Source organism: Aptenodytes forsteri, unplaced genomic scaffold, assembly GCF_000699145.1.
Source record: "Aptenodytes forsteri isolate BGI_AS27 unplaced genomic scaffold, ASM69914v1 Scaffold132, whole genome shotgun sequence".
NCBI classification, from domain to species: Eukaryota; Metazoa; Chordata; class Aves; order Sphenisciformes; family Spheniscidae; genus Aptenodytes; species Aptenodytes forsteri.
In genome coordinates, this window is record NW_008795520.1 from 5,654,689 (window position 1) to 5,678,937 (window position 24,249).

Here is a 24,249-nt window from a genome sequence, read left to right on the forward strand (position 1 = left end):
CTAGTGTAAGCATTACCTAGCAACAACTAAAACATCGGTGTGTTATCAACATTGTTCTCATCCTAAATCCAAACCACAGCACTGTACCAGCTACTAGGAAGGAAATTAACTCTATCCCTGCCAAAACTAGGACAATTCTGATATTGAAGTAGTGATTGTTTCTTTTCCATATCACTAATTCTAGCATTTTAGTTAATGCTTTGTATTATTACTGGAAATAGCAAGGGAATATAGTTTTTTTTTGTTTGTTCTAAGTTGTATAATGAAACGATTGTATATTTCTATTAAGCTAAGTCATTATTTTTCTTAAGCAGAAAAATCAGCCAGAAGAAGAAGGAAGTATCCCTCAGAGTGTACTGTTCATTCTGAGCACACATTAGGGTTAAATCTAAAAACCAGAAATGTGAATGTGTAGGAATATAAGTATTAAAATATTTGTCCTTTTCAGATTAGAAAAGGGGTGAGGGAGTTAAATATATCTTCTGTATAGTTTTCATTTTAACTCATAATGGTTATGAGTTGGTTATGGTTTCTCGAGGAGACTAGAGAAAAAAATAATTTGGGTTGTTATAGGAAAAAAAGATTGCCTTTTTTTTCCCTTCATGTACCTAGAAAAAAAAAATCTTACAGTTCAGAGTATTGAAAACTATCAGATACGTATTTTTTTTCTATAGTCAATATTACAAATAATTGAATTAAGCACTGTCCTGTTTTACAAGTGAGCTCTGACTGTATTTCAATATATCTGTGCTTCACATTATTTAAGATACAGCTTTAAATTTTCAGTCAGTGTGTTTATTACTGAGAAATTATACTTAATATAGAGGACTTACAACTGGGCTATCTTGAAAAATGAAGATTTTATTTCCAGTAATAGTGCCTTGGAAATTACATTATGAATCAGAGCATTTTATTAAAATGGTTTTGCCAGCTTAAGTAAAAGATTGGTTTTCTGCTATGCTGTGTCTGGAATCACATCAGGAAACCACTTAAGGCCTAGATTAACTCTGTTCATAGAACAACACTATGTTTCTTATTTGTTCTTTGATCTCAAATTGCTTCACAGAAGAGAGGAGGAACCTCTGTAAAGTGAATGGGAAAACAGAGGTGCAGAGAAGTGGCGTGATCTTGTGAGGATATAGGACTGAGTGCGTATTTTAATAGAGTTAAAGTTCATCTATTGGCTTGTCTATTCATTGTCTCCCATCGGACCTGTTCTGTTTCCATCTGTGGCTAGACACAGCTCAGACTCAGCAAAACGTTTTGGCTAACTTCCCATTTATTTAAAGAAGTAATGTAAACACTGAAGAGCTAAATGCTTTTTTGAATCCAGGCCTCTGGAGGTAGCTTCTTTTCTTTATTTCAGAGTCCTTCAAAAGAGCTCTGTATATTACAAGCAGATTACTCTCTGGAATGATCTCTTGAATTGCTGAAGACAAATCAGCTGTCTGGGCTACTGGCTGGGCTGTTTGGTTGGCATATCGAACTCCTGCAGATTTCTACACATGTATTAGAAGAGAGAAATTCTTTCTGTGTTGTTATTAGTTAAGCAACAAACTGAACAAGAACACAGATGTTTGCCTAAACAATTATTTTTAATAGATTTTAACTGTGTCCAATTATCCAAGCATAGTCTACATAATGCCACAGACAGTCCACTGTCTTGTAAGGAGCAGGGACCATGTAAATGAGGGTTTAGTCTCCTAACAACTTTCAAATTAATGAATCTGCTAATTTAATCAAGAGAAGAGAGGTTCCCACATTTTAATGTTGAAGTCCGGGACCCAGCCATCATCCATCCAGGTGACACGTTATATTGAAGTCCGGGACCCAGCCATCAGCCATCATCCATCCAGGTGACACGTTATGACTTTCTTGTAAGTTGGTCTGATGGATGTCAGGGCTTTTCCCCTTGGACCTGTAGATGAGGAACCACTGTTGTACTGTCTTCTGAAGAACCAGAATTATTTCCTCTCCAAGTCTGCCTCAGTTCTCTCATCTGTACTGTTTAAAAAATCATGTTTATAATATGCTTCGTTTTTCAGAGATACTTGCAGTTTTAATCCATACTTGGCCTCTGTGTTTAAATGTTCTCATTTCTCTTTGCCAGTTTTTTGGCTTATGAATACTGCTTTGATTTCTAAGGGTTGTCTGTTGTTTGGCAGTTAAGTATTAACAGTTTAATGTTAAATTTGCATAATAGCAAGGATGACTTAAGCACTTTCGTTTCAAGCAGGAGGAGATCTGGTTTCTTCTGTGAGTTGAGGGATGGAAAAGGAAATGGTCTATCATCCTTATATTGGTTCACTGTCATTTTTTGCCATTAAAAAGAGTATACCTGTAACTGTGCATTTTCTATAATAGGAAACACAGTTTTCCATTAAAATATAACCATGCTTAAAAGTCTGGAGGCATTACTCTAATCTCCTTTTTGCTGCAAGAGGTCAATGATTAAAAAAAAAGAAGGAAAAAAAAAAAACCTTTCAAAATTAAAATTTTACCTTACTGAGTTTTTTTTGCCCTAACAAATCAATAAGCCTTTTCTTGAATTTCAGCAACTCTCAAGTGCTAAATTTATCAAAAGACTGTACAGATAATTTCCTGCTTTTGTGGCTTTCTGCAAAGAATGTACAAATTATTTCTCCATAATCTTTTATTATGCTGGGCCTTAGGAGTTGTTAGTAAGCATGCTTGAAAGTCTTCCATAACTTGCTTAATTCTGTGTATCCCCTATTTTGTGACTGGATTGGACAAGACTAGGCAGCAAAGACAGAAATATTCTCTCCCTCCTGTATTTTCCTGTTCTGCTGCCCTCAATTCAGGTATTCTTCGTATTTCAGTGTTTTCTTCCTTCCATGCTTTGTAAAAGCCTCTTGATAGTGTTATCTTGGAGGATCTTTGATTGTAGGTGGGTCTATAGCATCCTTCAGTTAGGGGCCTGGGATATATGATGTCCTTAGTTTGCTAATCTGTGTTTGTGACAGATTGCTGTAGTTGTGGGATAGGGGTCACGTGGCCATGTACTGGAAAGCTTGCAGCTATTGTGCTTATTTTGTGCCAGTGGATTATACTACTGTTTCTTTCTGCTGTACCTGTTGTCTCATAGTCCTCTAGTTTGAAGAATATTTTTCTCCTTTATATCCTCTTTAATCAGTAAATACTTCGTTAATCTTGCACCTCTGTTTCCCATATTAGTGAGTCAACAAGGGAAGTTTTGTGGATTTTTCTTTAAACACTTTTTCCTCATGGACTACTTTATTTTGGTTAAAATATAAAAGGGATTCTTTGAACTAGGGCAGGCTGAAAGGTAAGAAAGTCCAAGGAAAGTACCATGACTCTGATGAATTGCTGTCATTTTTGTGACCATTTTGGCTTCTGTCTAAATAAGTGGTTGTAGATGCAGATTTGTAAAGGGGCAATTTTGGAACTTGCGGATACTTTTTGAGCTTTAAATAGCATGTTCTATAGGACGTGAGTTGGAAGGATGTGGGAGCAGTACTTTCTGTATGTCTGGATGTTAGTTCCTTTAATCTTAAAAGTCCATCCATTATTCTAGCAGTATACAACAAAAAAGGGGAATTGGAAAATTAATGTGGAGGAATTGTTCTTAATGTGGATTATTTGTTACAATAATATAGCTGATGTTCCTATTAGAACTAATGTGTAAAATTCTAGAGAGAGACAATTGACTTACTTACCGAACAGAACCAGGACTGGAAAAACTGGAGATGTTTGTGCCAGCTTTGCCACGGTGTTCCTGCCCACCCAGAGCCTCAGCCCAGACCGACAATGCCTGTTCTGCAGATATCAGGGGAATTGAGTGTCAGTGTGAACTCGGTCAAGTGGCCTCTCTGTAGGGACTGTAGGGCCTTGCCAATAATGTAGACAGCTTTAGTGCTATTGATTTGAGATGTGAACATAATGCCTGTGGAGAGCAGTTCCCTTGACTTTTTTTTTTTTTTTTTTTTTTTTTTTTTTTTTTTTTTTTTTTTTTTTTTGGTGGCCCACATGACAGCTGTCAGAAGACAGGTATCAATTGCTGTCCCTAGTGACTGGTTTAGATAGGACCAAACATCGACGGTTTTGTTTCTCCCAAAACACTCTGTGTTCTTAATGCCTTCTCTTTTGGTCAGGAAGAAAGGAGGCCTGTCATGAATGAGTTATTACCACAAAGCTGGCTGCAGGAATGATTGTCACCAGCCTGGTCTCTGATGCGCTGTGGCAGAGGCATGTGTATCTTAATGAAATGGAAATAAGGATTTGGCTTTGTGCTCTTTATAAAGAGTGTCTTTGGGATGACCTAGGGTTTTTGTTAAAAAGAGAGAGGAAGATACATCAATAGATTAAGTGGCCCTTTAGGACTTGTATCTCACCACTCTTCATTCAGTGTGGAAGGGTCTCCCCGTCTCTGACTTTATCTCAGTTTGTCCATGTTTCTTCAAGCAGTTGCAAAGAAAAGGCTCATCTGTACTTGTCTTTCAATGTTTACAGCAGTTTATATAACACAACATGAAGGAGAACATTTGCAGAGCTGGATTTTGAAGACCAGTGGTATTCATAAGATTTGAGGTTTTGAAATAAATACAGGAAGAGGCAGGCAACTGTAAGTTGGGATGTTTGGAGGTGAATAGTGCAAGCATGTTGTGGTACGTGCCCAGAAGATTCTTTCAGCCTTCAGCGGTTTGCAGCTTGCGGAGTCAGAGGTGATGTCCTTCTGTTTAAAACAGCATGTGTAACAGCGTAAGCCATGCAGCTGTCTGCTAGAAGTAGTGTCAGTGTGTGGAAGGACAAGCCCATTAGTGTTTTGCAGTAGATGGAGCTGCTGACAGAGTTGTAGCTGCTAACAGAGCTGAAGTCCCATGTCCGTTCACGGAATTGACTTGCCACTCACCTAAATACTACACACAGCAACAGTGAGATTCGGTTTCTTCCCCTTCTGAAAATGCTGCATTTCCACTTTTGAAGTGGTCATGTGAAGATGATGGTCCCCCATTAACTTACTAATGGACTACTGCTGTGAAAGGTAGTCCATTATTTTTGCTAATATCAGCTCAAGTCTTTTTCTTGGGCTTTTTCTCCATGTGGTTTCTTTGCATCCCTGCATAGTTACAACACATTGCCAACCCAGATGTAGGATTCTTGGAAGGGGTTTCCTAACAGTTAGTAAACTCAATTCTAGTAATTACCTGGTCTCTTTTTAGAAAGACTTTTGAAAAGACACAAGCTGATTTATATTATTGCCTCCATTTATGTACAAGCTTAAAGTATAGACAATTTGCTTCAAACTCATGGACAGCCTCAACAGAACACTAAGGATCTTGTTACTGTGCAATGATTTCAGTGGTTTAATTATAGTTTGCCACATTCTTTATTACTGATGGAAGCAAATTTCTCAGGGACCGAACTTTGAGAGCTGCATGGTTATGGATCAATAATATTTTTATTTTCTAGAAAGTCTGTGCATCTTTCTTGTTCACCCCATTAATTCCTTTATTCCAGTAATTTTACTAATTGTTTATGTACTGCTTCAGATTTCAGCTCTCGTATTAAAGCATTAATTTCATTAGTATGATAAAGTGCTTTCTTTCATGTCATAGCTCACCACTGATGCAGCTTTTCTCTATATTCCCATTTTTAATGACTTTGAATAAAAGCAAATAAGCTTACCCTAGTTTAGTAATGTAAGAAATCTGAGATCTCAGCAGATCCTCAGTGCCAATAAGAAAGGACTTTACCTTAAGTTTTACACTTAAATCATTTTACGCCATAAAAGTTTGTAGTTGTTTTAGTTAGAGATTCAAATACGAATGGAAGTAGCTATTTGATGTATATAATCATAACATATAGGCCATATTGCCATTAGCATCATCTAGTATATAGCTTAATTAAGTTAAATTTTTTTGATACACAGATAAGTGACAAGGTGACTGGCTTGAGTTCACCTTCCTGTAGCTCTGAGCAGAGGTGCCCACTACAGCCCCATGAATTCAGTGTGGTTGTTTCTCCAGGATGTGTCAGGTGCATTTAGCCATGTGCTTGCCAGCAGTGCTGGTCTGAACTGAAGTGTCCTCACTGTGCTGGAGAAAGACCTATGTTTCAATAACTGCTGGCAGAGCTGCCTGTTGCATGCATGGGTATTCATGTGCTCAATCCATGAAGGTTGCAGAAGTGAGGCGTTGAATGTACTTGTGTTCACACTTAATCTGGCATGAACTCAAACTCAAACTCAAAGTGGTTTCTTTACAGATTTAACTGTGAATAAGGGAAACCTGGTACTCTGTCCAATTATTATTTCATAATGCTAAAGTATGTGATAGTGTATAGTCCACTAAGGGTGTTTGAGAGGACTGCCTGATCCTCAGCAAGGAACAGGTTCCGCCGTCCTGGTTCACAGTGTGAACGGTGTGGGATTTGGATCTTGAATTTAAACCTGACCTTAGATGGCAATGTGATGGAGTCAGTGTCCCCATATGAGTGGAAACATGTAGAAGGGAGGTGGAACTATAGCAGCTTGTCTGTCTTCTCTGGTATGTGATGGCTATTCACCCTGTCAAGGATTGCAGTAGTCAATAGAGCTCCTGGAAATGTTTTTTTTTTTTTTTTTTAAAAAAAGCAACATCTAAAAGGTGTATTTGCAGGACAGTCAGCCAATGGACCACAGCAATGGTAAAAATTATGTTCTTGCCTTGTTCGTGGCTGTGAATTTAACACTCCAATTCATTATATACACTTTTACTAAATGGCTGTATTAATGGGTGTACTACAAGTTAAAAAACTGAAGCAGGTAAAAATTTGGCAAAACCCGAACATCTAAACACAGAGTAATCTTCTGTAGCTGGAGACCAGAGAAATTTGTTAAATTTGGCACGTGTATAGGAAAATATGCCAAAAGATAGCAGCAGTGGTGAGGCAAAAATGAGTCATCTCCAGTTCTTGAGAACCAGATGGATTTTTTTTTTTTTTTCTTTTAACTGGAGGTCAATTTTATAGCTATAACAATATCAGAGCTCATTGGAAATATCTGTGAAGACATTTTTTACCCAAAAATGGTTTCTGCTAAAAGGATTTTTTTTTAATCAAATGTTTCTATTTCCATTAAAAATTAAAATTTTTATGCAAGACAGAAAATGATGTATAGGTTTTTGGAAGGCAAGTATTTTTTTAATAGATGCAGATTGCAAAACCAAGGAATGATAGACCAGATTTTAATATCTGTTTCTCTTAATGACCTTCAGGAAATGTTACCCCCGATTAATTCACTTCCATGGAATATTGTAAATTTGTTTTAGGGAACTCTAGGATTAAGAATAAACAAAACAAGCTCACAATGCAATTACTGAGAAGAACAGGAGAACACTCTCCTTGCCCTCCAAGGAAGAAGTTTGTGGTTTTACGGTTACTTTTATGTACTCTATGGAGAAGATTTTGTGGTAATTACACTCACGAGAGCTTCTAGCTGTGGGATTCAGCAGTAGATAAGACAAAGCTGTCTTATTTTCAGAATAAACAGCCCTTTTTTTGTGTATCATTTGAAAAAATAATTATTTATAGATGACTAAAGGAATTTTGCATAATAATAGGTGAATCATCTATGATTTTTCCTGGGAGTGTCAACTTGTTAAAAATGGGAAAATGCGATCCCAAGTAAATTGTATGAAACCAGAAAGAGCATTTAGCCAATTATCTTAAAAACAAACAAAAACAATCAAACAAAAGGCCCTACAGAACAAAACAAACATCCCTTCTGCTCCAAACCTGTCTTAAGACAGGGAAAGTAACAAACACTGGTTAAATTCAAATTAAATCTACTCTTTATCTTTGTCAGTTTATTTGTCTCCCATTCCAGGAATACTTGGCCAAAGTGGTTACTTTGTTTTTGACTGAGAAACCTTTTACAATCATAAATCGTAACAAAATTTCAATATATCATTATATTAATTACACGGGAAAAAGAAATCTAGTTTATTGGCCAGTCTTCCAGCTGACTTTCTCCCACACTTGGTGTGGAAGCCACAAGGATTTTCCTAAGCTCTGTTGCTGGCGCTTTGCAGTGCAGGACATCTTCCTCCCGCCTTGTGTACTTGCATGTGCTCGCTGCCTTGAAGAGATGAGAGAAGCAATCTGAGATGAAAGGAGGGTTTGGAGCAAGACATACTCTGAAGCTGAGAGCTGCAGGCATAGCGCTCGTGTAGCTTCCTCATGCGTTCTTTAGAAATATCTGAGGGCCTGCCGAGGTTTAAATACTAGTAGCGTGTACCCTTTTATTGGCCCAAGTTCTTTAACGACTGTTCAGGAATCACCTTCTGCTTCTGAATGTGTGCTGCTAATTTGTGTGCAAGAAGGTGATGACTATGTTCGTGTAGAAAGGACTACCAAAATACCTCAGCAAATTAGAGTTTTAGATTTTATTTTTCTCCATTTTTGGGTCTGTTTCTCCATGTTTGGTTAGAGGTTTAGTAGAAATTTCACATAAGCACAAACCACCCTCTTTTATGTAAATATTTACTTTCACATTCAAATTTCTATTTAAAACTTGCATGATTCTTAAGGATCTTAATCCCCCCGAAAGGCATCTCACTTGTGCGTAATTGTTCTTGGAGAAGTAGCTTGTTTTCTGGCTTTGCCAGGGAAATTGCTTAAACACTCTTAGAAAATTAATATCAACATTCTAAACTGTAAAAGCTTCTTAGGCAACAACCAGCAATAACATAAAATAAAATGCTTGTGCTATATTTGCACATAAACTCTTCTTTTTACATAGGAATTAGGCATTTATATTTGCTTTTTAATACAAAATGTTTCCAATAAATGTTAAGGATGTGAGTAACAGATAAAGCTTTGCTACAAGGGACTTTTGAACTGTATGGAGTTTTCCTAAAAATTACATGAAGGCAGTAAAGTATGAAATTACATGAACTTTCCTTGAATGTAAAAGTGATTTTCTACAAGGGACTTGAACTGTATGGAGTTTTCCTAAAAATTACATGAAGGCAGTAAAGTATGAAATTACATGAACTTTCCTTTTTCAGGTACTACGTTTCTTGACCATCTCTAATAATTAACAGAATTAGGATATACATACAAATTGGCATTATGCGGAGTCTTCCTCTGGTCTCTGTTCCTAAGTAAGTTACTGTTGCTAGATAAGGAATACCATTTTCCTAAAAATTACATGAAGGCAGTAAAGTATGAAATTACATGAACTTTCCTTGAATGTAAAAGTGATTTTCTTGTCATTTGCTGTTCAGCCCTTCTTAGAGCCCCCACCCCCCCAATAATTTTCCTTTTTAACCAGGTACTACGTTTCTTGACCATCTCTAATTAATAACAGAATTAGGATATACATACAAATTGGCATTATGCGGAGCCTTCCTCTGGTCTCTCTGTTCCTAAGTAAGTTACTGTTGCTAGATAAGGAATACCAGTTGTGGCATATCTCAAGTGGCACGCGCTGAGCAGCTGCGTGACAAATTTAGGTGAGGATTTGACACATCTGGTGAAGCTGCACGGCAGGGCTGCCTGTTGACTGTGGCTGGCCACTTTGGGTCACTTGCTCACGTATGGAGCAAACAGCTAGGCAGTCTCTCTGTCTCTGCTCTGTGAGCTGTGTCCAAAGGCAAGGGGGAGTAAGTGATACTTGCAATGTCCGGGGAAGTGTGAGGAAAAGCAAGATAGCAATGAGGAAGGTGACAATAGGTTCAGAGCAAAAGTTTGGGGAAATTGTTGTTATATTTGCATTGTAACAAGATAGGAGTTGGAGGAGAACGCATTGGTTAAGGCAAGAGAAGTGAGTGGTTTGATAATTAAGATGCAAAGGAACAAGAGCGTGGAGAAACTGGTGCAGAAAAAGTTCAGTGGCAGAGAGATGTTACTTAGAAAGAGTCAGGACTGAGTGTCAGCTGGGATGTCTAAGGAGCAAGTGAGAGATCCAAGCCTGACGCACAAGTTATAAGCCAAAGAGAATCATGGCATTGCCTGCTTTGACTGTGCTGGAGACATCAAGATTTTGGCATTTTCTTGCATGGATTATAAGCATAAGCAAATGTCTTATTGTGGAGAGAAGAACACATCTGATGCAGTGAGATCAATCCAGGTGTTATCTGTTTTGAAATGGCAATTGAATTGATGCTAATGGACAGTTTCTTAACAATTACAAAACTGTATCAATCAAATAAACAGAGGACAAAACAAAACCTGGTATGTTTAGCATCATTAAGCTTTGCAGGAAGTGCTATACAGTGCCAGTGCATTTCAGGCAGGAGTGTTCAGCACTAGTTTATTGTGTTATTTCTTAGCGTATGCTTTATAGGAACCTTTATTCTTATCGCCCTTGTGCTTCCGAGTGGGTTTGTAAGACCTATTTTCTTTTAGATCAGCATGCTACAATTAAATGCACCTCTAATTAAAATTGCAGATACTTAGCTCTGTTTCTGGGAAATGTTGCTGATCTGATTATATTTTCTCTGTCTTAAAAATTCTAGACTTAATATATGTCCCGTATTGTTTCATGACTGGGGAATAAAAGGGGGAGGAACACAAGAGAGGGGGTTGAAAAAAGTTGGTTTAGGTCTTTGGAGATAAGGCCAAGAACACTGAATCGTATGTTTTGGAGGAGAGCACTATAAAGCCTAAAAAATGTTTGGTGTTTTTTTAAGCAAATATTTTGCTTATGGTGAAGCCACATAGGTAGGCACTTCATGATTTTTGAAAGCATTCTATATTTGCGTAAATATTGTTAGTAGTATTTTGAGAAGCTGCGTTCCTATAATGAAGGTCTAGATAGCATATCTAATTACAAAAATTAAAGGGAGTTGAATGTTGAAGGACAATCCTCCCCACTAACCCTAAGTTAACTGAACATATCAAACCCCACCCAAATCGAATCGAAACTCCATCTCCTTTGTAGTAATTTTAAAAGCTGTGTTGTTTGTGCATGGTTTTATTTTGTTTTGACAGAACTAGCTTTTAGCCACAAATAACACACAGTTCTACATGCACAAAACCCCAACCAACTTCTGGTGCAGATTTGATACCTCCAATGTACGTCGGCATTTCCTACAGACATGCTTGTATTTTACTTAGCAAAACAAAGTCTACCACTGAAAAGCAAACTAATATAGTTTGGCTGTGTACAGGCCATAAGTCACAGAGAGACCCCAGAAACTCTTCAGATTTTGCTTTTATTGTTGACTTTGCTCCCTTTTTTTCAAGCTGCTAAATGGAACTGAACAGATGTGTAGGCCCATCTGGGTAAATGGAACAGATGCAGTCACCAGAAGAGATTTTCTAGGCTGCTAAAATCAACATATTATTGTGATACCTTTTTTTTTTTTTTGAGTAAATTGTGTCTTGTTAAGACACACCTTGATTACTTTCAATTTGGTATTGCCTATTTTGGTAATGATTTAAATCTGGTTTTGTTAGGTTCTGCCTACCGTTAGGGATATGATATAGTGCTATGTGTTTCTGCCAAAAGCAACACCTTCCAGAAAGCTCTCAGCATGTCATAAAGTAAATATAATCAGTCTTACAATGATATATTATTAATGTAAGTATTTCTTCAGAAAGCCAAAAATGAGAGCTGGAACATCTCTGCACTTTTTATTTTTGCAGTTTGTGATTCTGCCTCTGTGTTCTTATCACTGCATCTATATATGCTTTAATTTCCTAGTTAACTGCATGTGAAAGATTGCAGGCTTTTGGGTCTTAAAAAGTCATCTTAAAAACATCCTTACAAGTGTGTCTTTGAGTAAAGACTGAGCCTGAGCATTTCAGCTCAAAATTGACTTGTTTCAGAACAATTCAAATGCAAATACTGCAGGTTTGCATCCTCAACCGCAATAATCGATGTGAAAAGCTATACAAACTTTTAATGCAGTTTATTATGGAAATGGTGAAGTGACCAACCAGGTATCTATGATGATATCAGGGAGACAGGTACAGAAGGATTTACTCTTTCAAAGTTGGGGAAGTTGAAGCAGAGGGGACAACAGCACAGCAAGTGTTCCAAGTGTTGTAGATCCCTTTTTGTTTCATTTGGCAATTATCACTTAAAAACTCCCTCAGGATTGTTAAAAAGACTGTTCTTAGCAGGTAATCTGATACTCCGCTATGTACTTAACTGAGTAAGTGTTAAGTGTCTGCTGTGCTGAACTCTCTACTAACGTTTTTACTACCAGGCATTCCTACTGATGTCAATGGCTAAACTTCTTTTGACTTCTATAGCGGTGCCCTGGACAATCTCTCTGGCTTTCTTTGCTTATTTTAGCAGAGATTTTTATAACAGATGAATGTTTATCTTGGATTCTATTAGGTGACGTCAAGTTTTCCTTCCATACGTCATGGATTTGTGTTACCCATAGCAGGGAAGTATCTTGTCAATCAGCTTGCAGTTTCTCAGGCGACCATTGCAGCATTTCCTTTCTGAAGCACTAAGGCCAGTGGTTGTTCATTACGGTTGGGTTGTCTCTGCTGTGCCAGTCACCTTCTGCTTTAACCTGGGTTAACTCCTGTGTGCTGTAGTATTTTCAAGTGGTAAGGCACAGAGGCCTGTATCATTTCATTCTGTAGGCTTCGCTCTCCTTCATTTTCTCCATCTTCCTAGTTTAGTAGTAATGGCGGGCTTTAGGATGAACCTAAAATGACGTCAGTATTGAATTAGAGAATATGCTATGTTTATGTAAGCAAAGTTCGTGGTTAAAGTTATCTGCCCTTATCTAGATATCTTGCTTTCCAAAGAGATTTTTTTTCATTTTGTTTTACATTTGCGGTATTGAGATCAATGGCCTGCTCAACACGGGTCATGAAAATCTCTACCTAGCCATAAATATTCTTAAAATTTATGACAGCATGTGGGGAAAAGACAAAATTTTTATGTCTAATTGCTACTTAAGATGAGTTATTGGGGCTGGAGGCCCGGTAAAACCAGAAACTTTGAATTTTAACTTTTAACTACCAGTATTACTGATTTGATACTGATACATGTGTATGTCTGTGTGTGCATGTATGTATGCATAAATCTTGTTCAATGGTCTGTATGCTGTAATGCTAACAGTATTCTCTACCATGCCTCGGGCATACCAGCTTCTTCTTTTATTAAATATCCTTTTCTGCTGTGGTAGTTACTGTAAGAATTAGTGATTTCTGACCTGTACTTTGGTTCTGTTATCTCAGGTCTGTAGTCTTATGCCTGCCTACAAGAATTGGACATGAAGACAACTGATAATGCTGACCTAAAATGAGAAGTATAGCAGGATTTATGCCAGCTATTCAGTTTGTTACTTTTTTTCTTCTTGATATTAGTCTGTTGCTTAGGATATGAGTCATCTGAGCTAGAAGTCTATAACTAAACTCGTCTAGTTTCCCTTTTTAGTCAAGAGAGTACCTGAAAACAGCCTTTTCCCCCCTTTTTTTTTTTTTTTGACCATTAAAAAAAGCCTAATGGCACTAGCTGGGACATAGATGCCTAAAGCTTGACTGCAGTAATCCCACTCCCCTTCCTGGGACAGCCAGCCGTGTGCAAGCTGGACTGCCAAAGCCTCACCAATTTATGCTTTCTTTCCAGAATTTTCGTTAGCTTTTCCTGCTCCATCTAAATGTTTTGCAGCAGCTGGCGGAGCAGTGGAGAGATGGCTGGCTCACGACTCATGCTAGCGGAGGTCTCTATAAATCCTGGGTTGCCTCAGGATTTGTTTGTGTTGTCATCACGATGACTGTCTGCTACCCCTCAGCAGCTGAAGGTGCTGCGTGCACGCACTTGTAAGTTAATACAGAAACTGAGGAGCAACTGATCTTGTGACTGAGGACTCAGGGGTTGTGAGTAGAGCTGGAATGACCAGTTGACAGTTTGTTTTGAATACCAAGCTTTGCACGTGATTTGGGTTGAAATTAATGTGCCAAGGTGTTTTTATGTAATTTGGCTAAGGCAATGGGCAGTGAAAGAGTGTGAAGCCCCAGTCCACAGTGTGCTATTTGTTTGCTGTTATTTAGGACATAGCTGTAATTTCAATAGTCATACAAAGCTTGTCTAAATTTCTTTAAATTTGATGCCTTGAGCTATTGTGAGTTAGTTTTCATACTGCCACTCCACTGAGAACATGAGACAGTTCTGTAGAGGATGAATGTTTCTCTGTTGCCTCTTTACCATCGGAGAAGCTGCTGTGAGCGTGCTGAGGCTGGGATTCATCTCGCCTAAACTGGGACACCTAAGTGTTTGTCACCCCAGCCTAAGCCGATTTTCGCAGAGTCCAAGGAGAGGAGGAGATACCTGCAGAGGGCAGTTCATCACGGCTGTCTTAAATTCCGGTTTCACAAGAAGGTACCTTGCTTTCTGGAAAACCAATCTCCCGCCATTGGCTGTAAAGGGAGCTGAGGCTGAGTAGATGTAAATAGCTAAATGACAGATGGTAGCTAAATAGACTTAGGTGAGTGAATTTTAGATGCCTTAAGTTAGGTGTGATGCATCCTAGACTAAATGGTTTGCAGGAGCTCAGTGAGCCAAAGGGACTCAGCAGAGCCAAAAGAAATGTGGAAGAGCTTATGGTTCTTAGCCTCATTGATATACAGATGGTTATCAGCCTAGCTTTGCTGCTGTATTTAAAAGTTGTTTAAATTAACACTAAAATTAGTGAATTTAGAGGGCAAGCACTGAAATATAATTGTGACCCAAAATGAAGTTATGTGCATGTGCTGTGTTCTAACAGTAGACATTAACCATCAGTTGACATGCATGAAGGAATGAAAAATGGTAATGCACAGTGATATTCTCTGTAATAAGTAGGCAAGTTAATATATTAAGTTCTGTGATTTAGACATATCTTACATTAAGTATTAAATTTAAAAGGTATTGTTAAAATACAGCTCTTTAGTCATGTAACATATGCAGAAAAACAGCAAAAAACCCCCCAGCATTAAAAATTCCAGCCTTGATTTTCTTTGGCTCAGATGAAACCATTATTCTGAATCCACTTTCCTGGTTAAAATATTATTTTCTTTTTCTCAGACTTCTCTGATTTACAATTAATGTAATAGTGCAATTTTTAGCAAGGGTGGCACTGTGAAAAACAAGCTATACATATAGCTTCATACTGGAAATAAAAATGTTAATTTTGCTCTCTTCTTTAATAGCAATTCTGACAGATTTCTGGGAGACCTTCTAGTATCAGATGCAGCTCATGTGACAACATGATACTTTTTACTGTCTCAGTACTCTCAAAGTACAGTGGAAGCAATGGCAGAATTTCTTACTGTAAATAAGAGTGGGGGAAAATGGAGTTCAGCATATGATCATGAAATCAGTATTTGAGAACTTGTATTTTCAGCTGTGATGAACCTACTTTCAATATTTGTTTGAGAAAATGTACTTTTTAATATAATATGTAATATATATAATATTAATATAAATTTTTAATATAATACAGAACAATTAATTCCACTGTATAAAAACAGCAAGATTTTGTTGATGTTTGTTTTTTGATGTTTGTTAGTTGGGAGTAGAGTGAAGCATACCTTTTGTCTCATGTCATGTAATATATATATGGAAGAACAAAAAATGAGTATACAAATATAGATTTGTGGTTTATAATGTTTAAGTTTGTGCTTGTGCATAACTTTGTGTGTTGAAACATTTGCTGGTGAATGTTAGAGTAGAAGCAGTTGAAAGATACTCCTGCTGTTTCAATATTCTTGGTGATAATTTTCCATTTCACTGCCTTATTTATGATAGCTGGTGAGTTTGTTCAGGGGAAGAAACAGGAAATAAAAATTGGACTGTCTCTGAACATTACGTTGCAACATGTGCATAAGCTTGAAAGATAATTTTGCACCTGCTTAATAACATATTTTTGGGACTCACAGTTCACTGCAGCCTTCTGTCGTTGCACCTGATTAAAAACTGTGAAGAATTACCTGCTGGCATGAGAACCTGGTGATAGAAAGCCATTTTCCTGTGTATCTGAAGATTCCTTAATTTTTCTTGGTTAGCAGTTGCTGCAATATGCAGTGTGCTAGTTGAATCTCACAGCTTTTCCATGAACTGTTCGGCTCCGCAGTAAGACTATGAAGGACCCGAGAGAAATGATTAAAAATTAAGAGTGCCCTGCAAGCTGGGGTAAAGAGAAATTCTTTTAGGAACCCATAAATTTTTCTTATTTCAAAAGACAGGCTTAGCACAGAATGCATCGGGATCTACTTACTGTTCTGTTAATACCTGCACAGAGTCTTTAATAACCAAATCTTCTACTGTAGTGTGCTTTGATTCTTATGCAGAATTTGCAATCCAACATATACTGCTATTGTGCTGAATATTTCAGTCTTTTTATACTAATATTATTTTTCAGTCTATGAAAAAGAATGCAAATGGAATGACAAGACAATTGTTACAAAATTTATAGTATATTTTTCTCTGGAGGAGGCATTCTTTGATATTGTCAAGTATTGATTGAGTAGTAGCAAGCTGTAGCACTTGGTAAAGTACAGAGGAATATCCAATGCTCGCTAAAACCCGTGGATATGTGGCTGCTTGATGATCTGGACCTAAATTCTGCAGCACAAATCTGACCGTTGGCAGACCCTGCATGGCAGTTTCAGTGTAAAATACAAAATTCAGTGTTTCATATGTTCAGTTTGAGGAGGAAATAATGCAGTCAGGATAAGAACTGTTCAGGTGTTTTGATATTCAGTGTACTGATGCTTGTTTTGAGATGGGTCTGTATTTCAGGATGCCACAGATCCCACCCCATCCACCATTCAACAGCATTTTAGGAGTTGCCAACAAGTAACCTATTAGTTTCAGAAACAGCAAGCACAGGGGCCTAGCAAAGCGTTTTGGGATTATTGTAGTACCTTGCCTAGATGCATCTACTACATTTGGGAAAGACTTCTGTCACTTTACACCCTCTATACATGTTCTTTTTTAAATTATAGGAAGTAAATAACACATTGTTAGCTTAGGCAGTGCTTCTGGGAGGCAGCTCTTGTCAAGTAAGCCCTGTGATCCTGGTATGTCTTGTGATGTGTCAAATGAAATTAAGATTTGTTAGTTAATGGCATTATACTTTTCCTAGGACATATCAATATGTTTATGGGTTACATAACAATGGTTTGAAACCTAATTTTAAAAACAAAATAGTATTTTTCAAGTTTTCTTTTGTCATAAAAATGAGGTAAAAGTAGAGCTGGCAAGTTAAATAAAACGTACAATTACTATTGTCTAGAACATCTTTCTCATGAAGCAGGATTCACTAAAAAAAGGACTCTAGTAGTGTGGTTTGTCATACCATGACTTGATTAAAGCTTTAGAATAAATATGGCTTAACTGCTATGATTCTAAATTTGGGTAAAGTTAACAAGAATTGTCAATGCAATCTCTGGTTCCTTGCTTGAGGAATGTTTTCCTCATAACACTTTTCTTGTAAAGCTGAGTCCCATTACTAGGACTGAAAATGTCTGGCAACAAAAAAAATGACCCTCTCAACCTCCCTAGGATTAGCTGAGGCTTAACATCCTTGGCTATCCCAGTGCTGCTGCCTTGACTGGCAGCTGCTAGTATGGGTAGAACACCGTCCCCAAAAATAGATTTTTTTTTTTTTTGTCACACAATATGTGTATAAACTGCAATGTGCTAGGTATAATGATTTGTTCTTAAATGTGATCAAGATCAGGCCACATCTCATCTTCTTTTTGCTATTTTGACTTTCTTGTGGTGTTAGTACACTAAAGTCTGATACTGCAGCATAATGGGAAAGGACCCTTGATATTTCTTTTTCTTTCCTTTCTTTTTCTTTCTTGAATGTTGTGGGGTTTTTTGGAGATACCCTTGCAAAAATCATCAAATGTCTGTTTCCCTGACATCCCTGGGTATGTGGAAAGGGCTACCAAGCCTCCCTTCCTTTCTTCCCACTGCCCAGCGTGGCAAAGTATTTGCATCATTAGAACTGAGGTAGAGGAGAGAGCAGAGAGGCTTTTTAGACTGAAGAAGCGTGTCTAAATTTTTTCTCTGTAAAGACTGTTACTTGTTAGTCCCAACTGCTCCATTGCAACTGTTCAGCCAGGATGCTCGGTTTCTTGAAGTACTGTTCCCTTTACCCGTCATGAGGTACTGAGCTCAATCCCAGTTGGCACGAGGTGGGTGCAGAAGCAGATCAGCCAGTGAAAGGGGGGAATTCCTGCCCTCGGGTGGGCTGCGGCTCTCCTAGGACACTTGCCGTGGCCTGCACCCCCTCGCCTGCTCTGGGGACACCACTGCTCCTGTAGCTCTCTCCAGCAGAAAGGCTGAAAGCTCCCATGAATGTGGAGCTGCCAGCATCCCTCAAGGAAGTACTTGTGCTCACTAAACAAAGCGGAAGGAGGAAGCTAAATAATACATCTTGCTAGGGAGGCTCACGCTGAGGCCTTTTCAAGGGTTATTCTGGTGGCCAGGGAGGAGACCGGAGAGCAGGTAGTGGGCGTGAGAGGAGGGCAGAGAGGTACAGGAAGAGGCGGCAGCTGGACTTGTCTGGGTACAGTGTAAGAGTGTCAGGGCTGGAAGGGTTGTGAACAAAGGATCGCAGGATGGGGAATGGAGGGCTGAAAGCAGGAGATACGATCAACGGAGGAAAGACTATAAGGGGAAGAAGAATGAAGAGAGTGTAACGTGTTGTGTGAGACAGGAAGAACAGATCATCATGGGAGTGGTGTGGTTAGAAAAGTGAGGGAATAACAGGGAATACAGCTGAGAGGATTAATTTCCCAAGAGCTGTCTGGAAATCCACAGGCAAATGCCATGGATTTTTTTCAGAGATGGATAGATAAGAAACCAAAAAATCAAGCCATAAGAAGTGTTTCATATTCATATTCTGTACGTGGTGTTCTCCTGCTGTATGTAGCTCTGACTTGGATCACCGGGAGTAGTCAAAATCACTAATCATTGCTCTTTGAATATCTCAGTCCCCATTTGTCCTGCTGCTTCTTTTTATCTTCTTTGCTCTTCTCTTCAACAAGTAATAAGTTTCCAATATTATGATTTTGCAAAATATGATTGCTGTTCGAACCTGATGACATTTCTGCTAAGCAGAGGAAAGATATCTCAGCTGTGGGCCACAGGCAGCCTATTGAACCAAGTACCTGACCTATCCGTTGCTGCCCATTCCCAGGGCCCTGCAGGTAAAGCCACCACGCAGACTTCCAGCTGGTTTATTTTATTGTATATTTTTTCTATCACTGTGTTCATGGAGACTTTTGTTTGAGTAAAAATTGGGATGTACAAGTTTTCAACTCCTTCTTGGGAGGCTGTATAGCTGGACCACTGGATAGTTCTCCTGACATGGTCTGTAGCTGCTGCTTAAACTCACTTTTGATGGAAAAAAACCCAAACCAACAAACAAAACATTTCATGGTATGTGTAAGTTTTTGTTTCTTTCCTGTTACGGCATGTATGTAATCTTGCACTTATTAATGGTATGATTTATCTTGAAACTGAATTTGGAATAGTCTTGCCTGGGAGCATTTAGAGTCTAAACAAATACAGCCAAAAAGGTGTGGAAAAGGGGCTTAAGCACAGGGGAATAACTTGACAAATAAATTAGAAAAGCTTGGTGGGAGAGCTGGGAACAAAAATCCATCTGCCACTTCTCTCAATTTAGTGTTCTTCCCCTCAACTGCACTGTCCCTATAGAATGCAATTATTTCTTGATATATCTAAAAAACTACAGTACCTAGATAAAGTTTGCAGTTTAGTGTTTTAAGACTGCTGCAGTCTTTATTTTGTACATTGATGTTTTGAGAAATAGGTATGTTGGGGTGGGTTAAGAAGAGATAAATGTGGAACAGCAGCACTGTTTGGAGACAGTAGGGTAGATTGGATATTGGTCCCTTTTTTGAAGGGACAACCAATCTCTTTAATGGGAGGCTGAAAACCTCCTTTACTCTTCCTTATGTAGTGAAGGTGTCTAGGAACTAGGTTTTCAGTGTTACGATTGCTTGGGGTTTCATAATATGATACAGCTCCAGCTGTATGATGGCCCTTTTGTGGCATTTTAAACTGGGTAGAAATTGAATGTTGGTAATAGCCCTTTTGGAGTTGTTTATGGGAAGATACCACATCTCGTCTTAATAATTTCATTAATGGTCTTCAGGAAAGAATAGATCATAAATCAAAGATGCTCAGAAGAGAAGTTGTGAACATCAGTCTGAGAGAATTTTTCAAAGTGGAATTAGTCTAAGAAGGAAGAATTCAGAGAGGTGGTAGACTTCTCACGGTGACAAGAAAGCATTGCATGGGAAATGTGTGAAGTGAAAGGGTGAATCTCATAAGTTAGAGCAGCTTCAGAATGAAAGCAGGGAGAAATATATTGACAGAGCATTACACGGCTGAAACAGATGAAGATTAGAATGAATCTTTACCTTGCTCCAAAAATAAAAAAAGCACAGTGGCATGAAAGTCTTTGGGAATTACAGAGGAAAGGTTGCATGATTGATCGGGCAGCTGCGAAATATCAGTCTGGCAGAGTGCTGAAGCGGAATGATTCAAGAAATACTGCTGAAAAGAGATTAAGGGAAGAGAAGGTGATCTAGGATTGAATGTGCAAACTCAAGCAGATGGTCATATTACTGACTTAGCTTCCTGAGTCTGCTCACAAGATACAAGACTGAGGGCTGGTGAACTTCTCTCATATATTCTTGCATGAAAGGGACAATGCAGAGAGGTTTTCACAGTCTGAGTTGGAGTGAGAGGGCCTCGTTCACAAGAGAGGCATGTTGTCAGAGCCTTCTTGCTCTGTGTAACCTGTTAGTAGGGTAGGAGGAATACGCAAAAAGGAATGTGTTCAGTTTGAGTCTAAGTATTGTGTGACCTTGAACAAATTACTTGTTTTAACATGTGCCTCTGTTCTCCAGCTGAGATTAATGAACTCTTTCTCAGAAAAGTGTTGTAAAACTAAAACCCTTCAGTGATTATTTTCAGATACAGCATTTTCAGATACTGGTGAGAGTCTGGATTTATTAGCTTCTACTGAGCACCATGGGGTTATAAGATACTTGGTGTTTGTTTAGAGGCGGCTTGTTAACTGCCTGACTCAGATTATAGATATAATCTTGTGTTTGCCTGCAGAATCTTGTGGATGCCTTTTCTAGCATGCTCTCACCTCTGTCATTACTGGTACTGTTGTTCACACCAGCGAGATCAAATATAGCATAGATATGTCCCATACTGTAATCACACCTTTGATTGCAGAAGAGACATAGCCTGGAACTATGAGTTCACTCACTAGTGAGTGAGGGTGTAATGCAATAGAATTCTTATCAAATTCCTAAAATAAGTGGAATTACATCAGAGAGAAATTTGACATACTGGGGCTGTTAGGAAGCTGAAATCAGCCCACTGGCTGTTTTCTGTTTAATTTGATAGTCATACTTTATTGCAGATGTTTTCCACCACTCTTCTGTCAACTGCGTCAGATGCAGAGTTAGCCGTTACTAACTATGGTTACAGACAGATAAATTTATTATTAGACACTGACAGCTGAACTTGGCATTTTTTAGGATTGTAGGACCAGAGAAGCTAATTGGTGAGAAATAAGTCATCTCAAATGGAAATATGTTCATTTGCAGACATATTTTTAGTAGAACTCAATCAAGAGCATACTAGCACATGCGTGTACAAGGCCATTGAGTGCCGAAACCAAATTTGACATCGTTTCATGCTGGCTCGGTGGAATAAAGAGCCAGAAGAGGAAGGTTTGAGATTGCATGTAGACAGTACATCTGTTTTCAGTGTTGTGTGCATGTTTGATATCACTAGTGAATAGTATATTTGAGGAGGTGGTTAGCATGTGCAATTGAAGGGTACAGATACCTACGATATCACTGCAGTGCCCAGTCAGATCAAACTCAGTAGTACATTTGTTTCTCCATGAAGCACTTCGCAGAGCACAGAAGGTGCTCTTGTTACCTGGGTCGTTACCTGGAGCCACTCATTCAGATTTGTTCGTTGCTTTGTTTCCCTCTGGTGGCTGTGGAACCCGTAGAGTGGGATGTGCCCTGTGCCTGAGACGCTCTGCTTAGTGTTGATGCGCAGGTCCTAGATAAACTCTGCTCTGCCATATAGCATCACTCTATTCAAGTGGTGCATAACAAGTTTTTTGCCTTGTACATAGTGATTGCTTTCTGACAGGCTCTTTGTATCGTTCTTTAGTGAAGACTTTTTCTGACAAGGGCTGAATATGAATCTACATGACTCAAGATGTTTTTTTTTTTTTCTTTTTCTTTTTTCTTTTTTTTTTACTGCCACATGTCTTTAATACTGCAGATCGCCATGACTTTGCTGTAATCTTGCAAAATTATTTTGATGACTAAGTTAGAGCTTTTTGGGGAAGGAGGAGGAGATAATGTAGTTATTGTACTAGCAGTCTGCTTCATAGTATTGTATCAAGAACTACCAGCTAGTCTGGTCCTCTGGAATTCCATCTGTTCTGCATGGGGTTTTCTGTCTCAAAGGATAATTCCATTGGAATAATGTTGAATTCTTATGAAATTACTCCTCCTACAGGATAAAACTAAAACATATACAGTAAAATGTGTCCAGACTATTTAGAATTGTGTGACCAGAAAAGTCATCTTTCTTCCTTCTCATCCTAAGGCAAGTTCAGCTATGCATAAATCCTCCTGACATGTTTTCTTGAGCAATTTTTGTAGTCTTATAATGATGAAGCTTCTAAACTGGTCTGTGAAAATGCTCTGCTATCCTCAGAAACCTTTTCCCCAACTGTCTAGTATTAATTTTCTTAATGCAATGAGGAACAGTATTACTTGTCCTCTATGCCATATTTTATTGAAAAAAAAGTCATATACTTGACGTTGTTCCCATGTTTCCCCACAGTCTAAGCAGACTGCATCCCAGCAGTTTTTCTGGATCTTTTCTGTTTTTCTCTAGGTATCATCAGTCTTGTTGCTCTCTGTTCTTTCTCTTTTTGAAACGAAGGGTCAAAATGGCTGTTTCACTTCAGCTGAAGCCTTACCAGTGTTGAGTGTAAAGTCAAAGGATCATTACTCTTGTAGTCACACGCAATTCTTTCCTGATTAGCTCGTCTTTTTGGCTTCTATACAGCTGCCTGGTGTTGTTGACTCATGATCAGCATTTGATTCACTGTAACCAGCAGATCCTTCTCTACAGCACCATTGTCTTTTCATTGCTTTTTATCCTGCGTCCCTACCTAAGAGTTGTGCGCTGCGCTGAGGTTGCTTTCAGTTCCTTATAGGTTGGTCTCCTCTATGAGAATCTGAGCACTAATTCCCGCTGACCAAGGACATTACTGTTATTATTTTATTATTAACTATTACGACGGTCATCTGCTACCAAGAAGATAGTGGAGTTGTAGTTCAAGCTCAGATACAGTAATCAAAAGTTTGGGTCCTTTTCTTACCTCTGTCACAGGCTTCCTTTGCGTTCAGATGTCAGAAGCTCTAGAGTCATCTCCCTAATAGGGTGGTATTTCAAAATAGAGTTTGGTAGTTTGTTGAAGATGCTGGTTGATCAGTCAAGAATAGAATTAGCGGTTAAAGTAAGTAATGCTATGATCTGAGCATTTGTTTTGTTGGTATCTCCCATGATTGTTGAAAAGATATTTAATCACTGTTGATCATAGTTCTTGCATGTTTTGTACATGGTGTTTAATAAATTCTATGTGTCAAGGCTTCTGTTTGTTATCAGCAGGGATTTGGAGAAGGAAAAACACCATCTTAATTTGTTACTTGACTTCTGCAGTGTTGCTTTTTGCCTTCTTCCAAAGCACAGAAAGAAAGAGGGTCTGGGGCAACTAGTAGTAGAGCTTCCATCAACACTGAAAGTTGTCTTACGTGCTGCTTGGTGTGTGTTATTCAGATGGCTAGCATACAAAAAAGGTCCCATTTGATATCTTTTTTTTTTTTTTTTTTTTTTTGGCAGGTCAGATCACTAGGGTCATCTTCAGGGATTGATTTGTGGATCCTATTACCCTGTTAGCATATGGTTGCCAATAATTGTGGAAGTCTTGTACTTGATGGTCCATAGGACTTAGAAACTTTTATTCTACACTTTAATCTAGTGGTTATTCCAACAAGGCAAAGGGAAGTTGAAGTGAAGTTTGTAAGTCAAGAAGTATTCTACAGTTTCCTTAGGCAGAAAGCAGTTTGTACAGGCTAAATTTCTATTTGTAAATCTACTTTTAAAGTATGTGTGGCACCTATACTCATTGCACAGTTCAACTGCACAGCTGAACAATGGGATGCAGTGAAGCA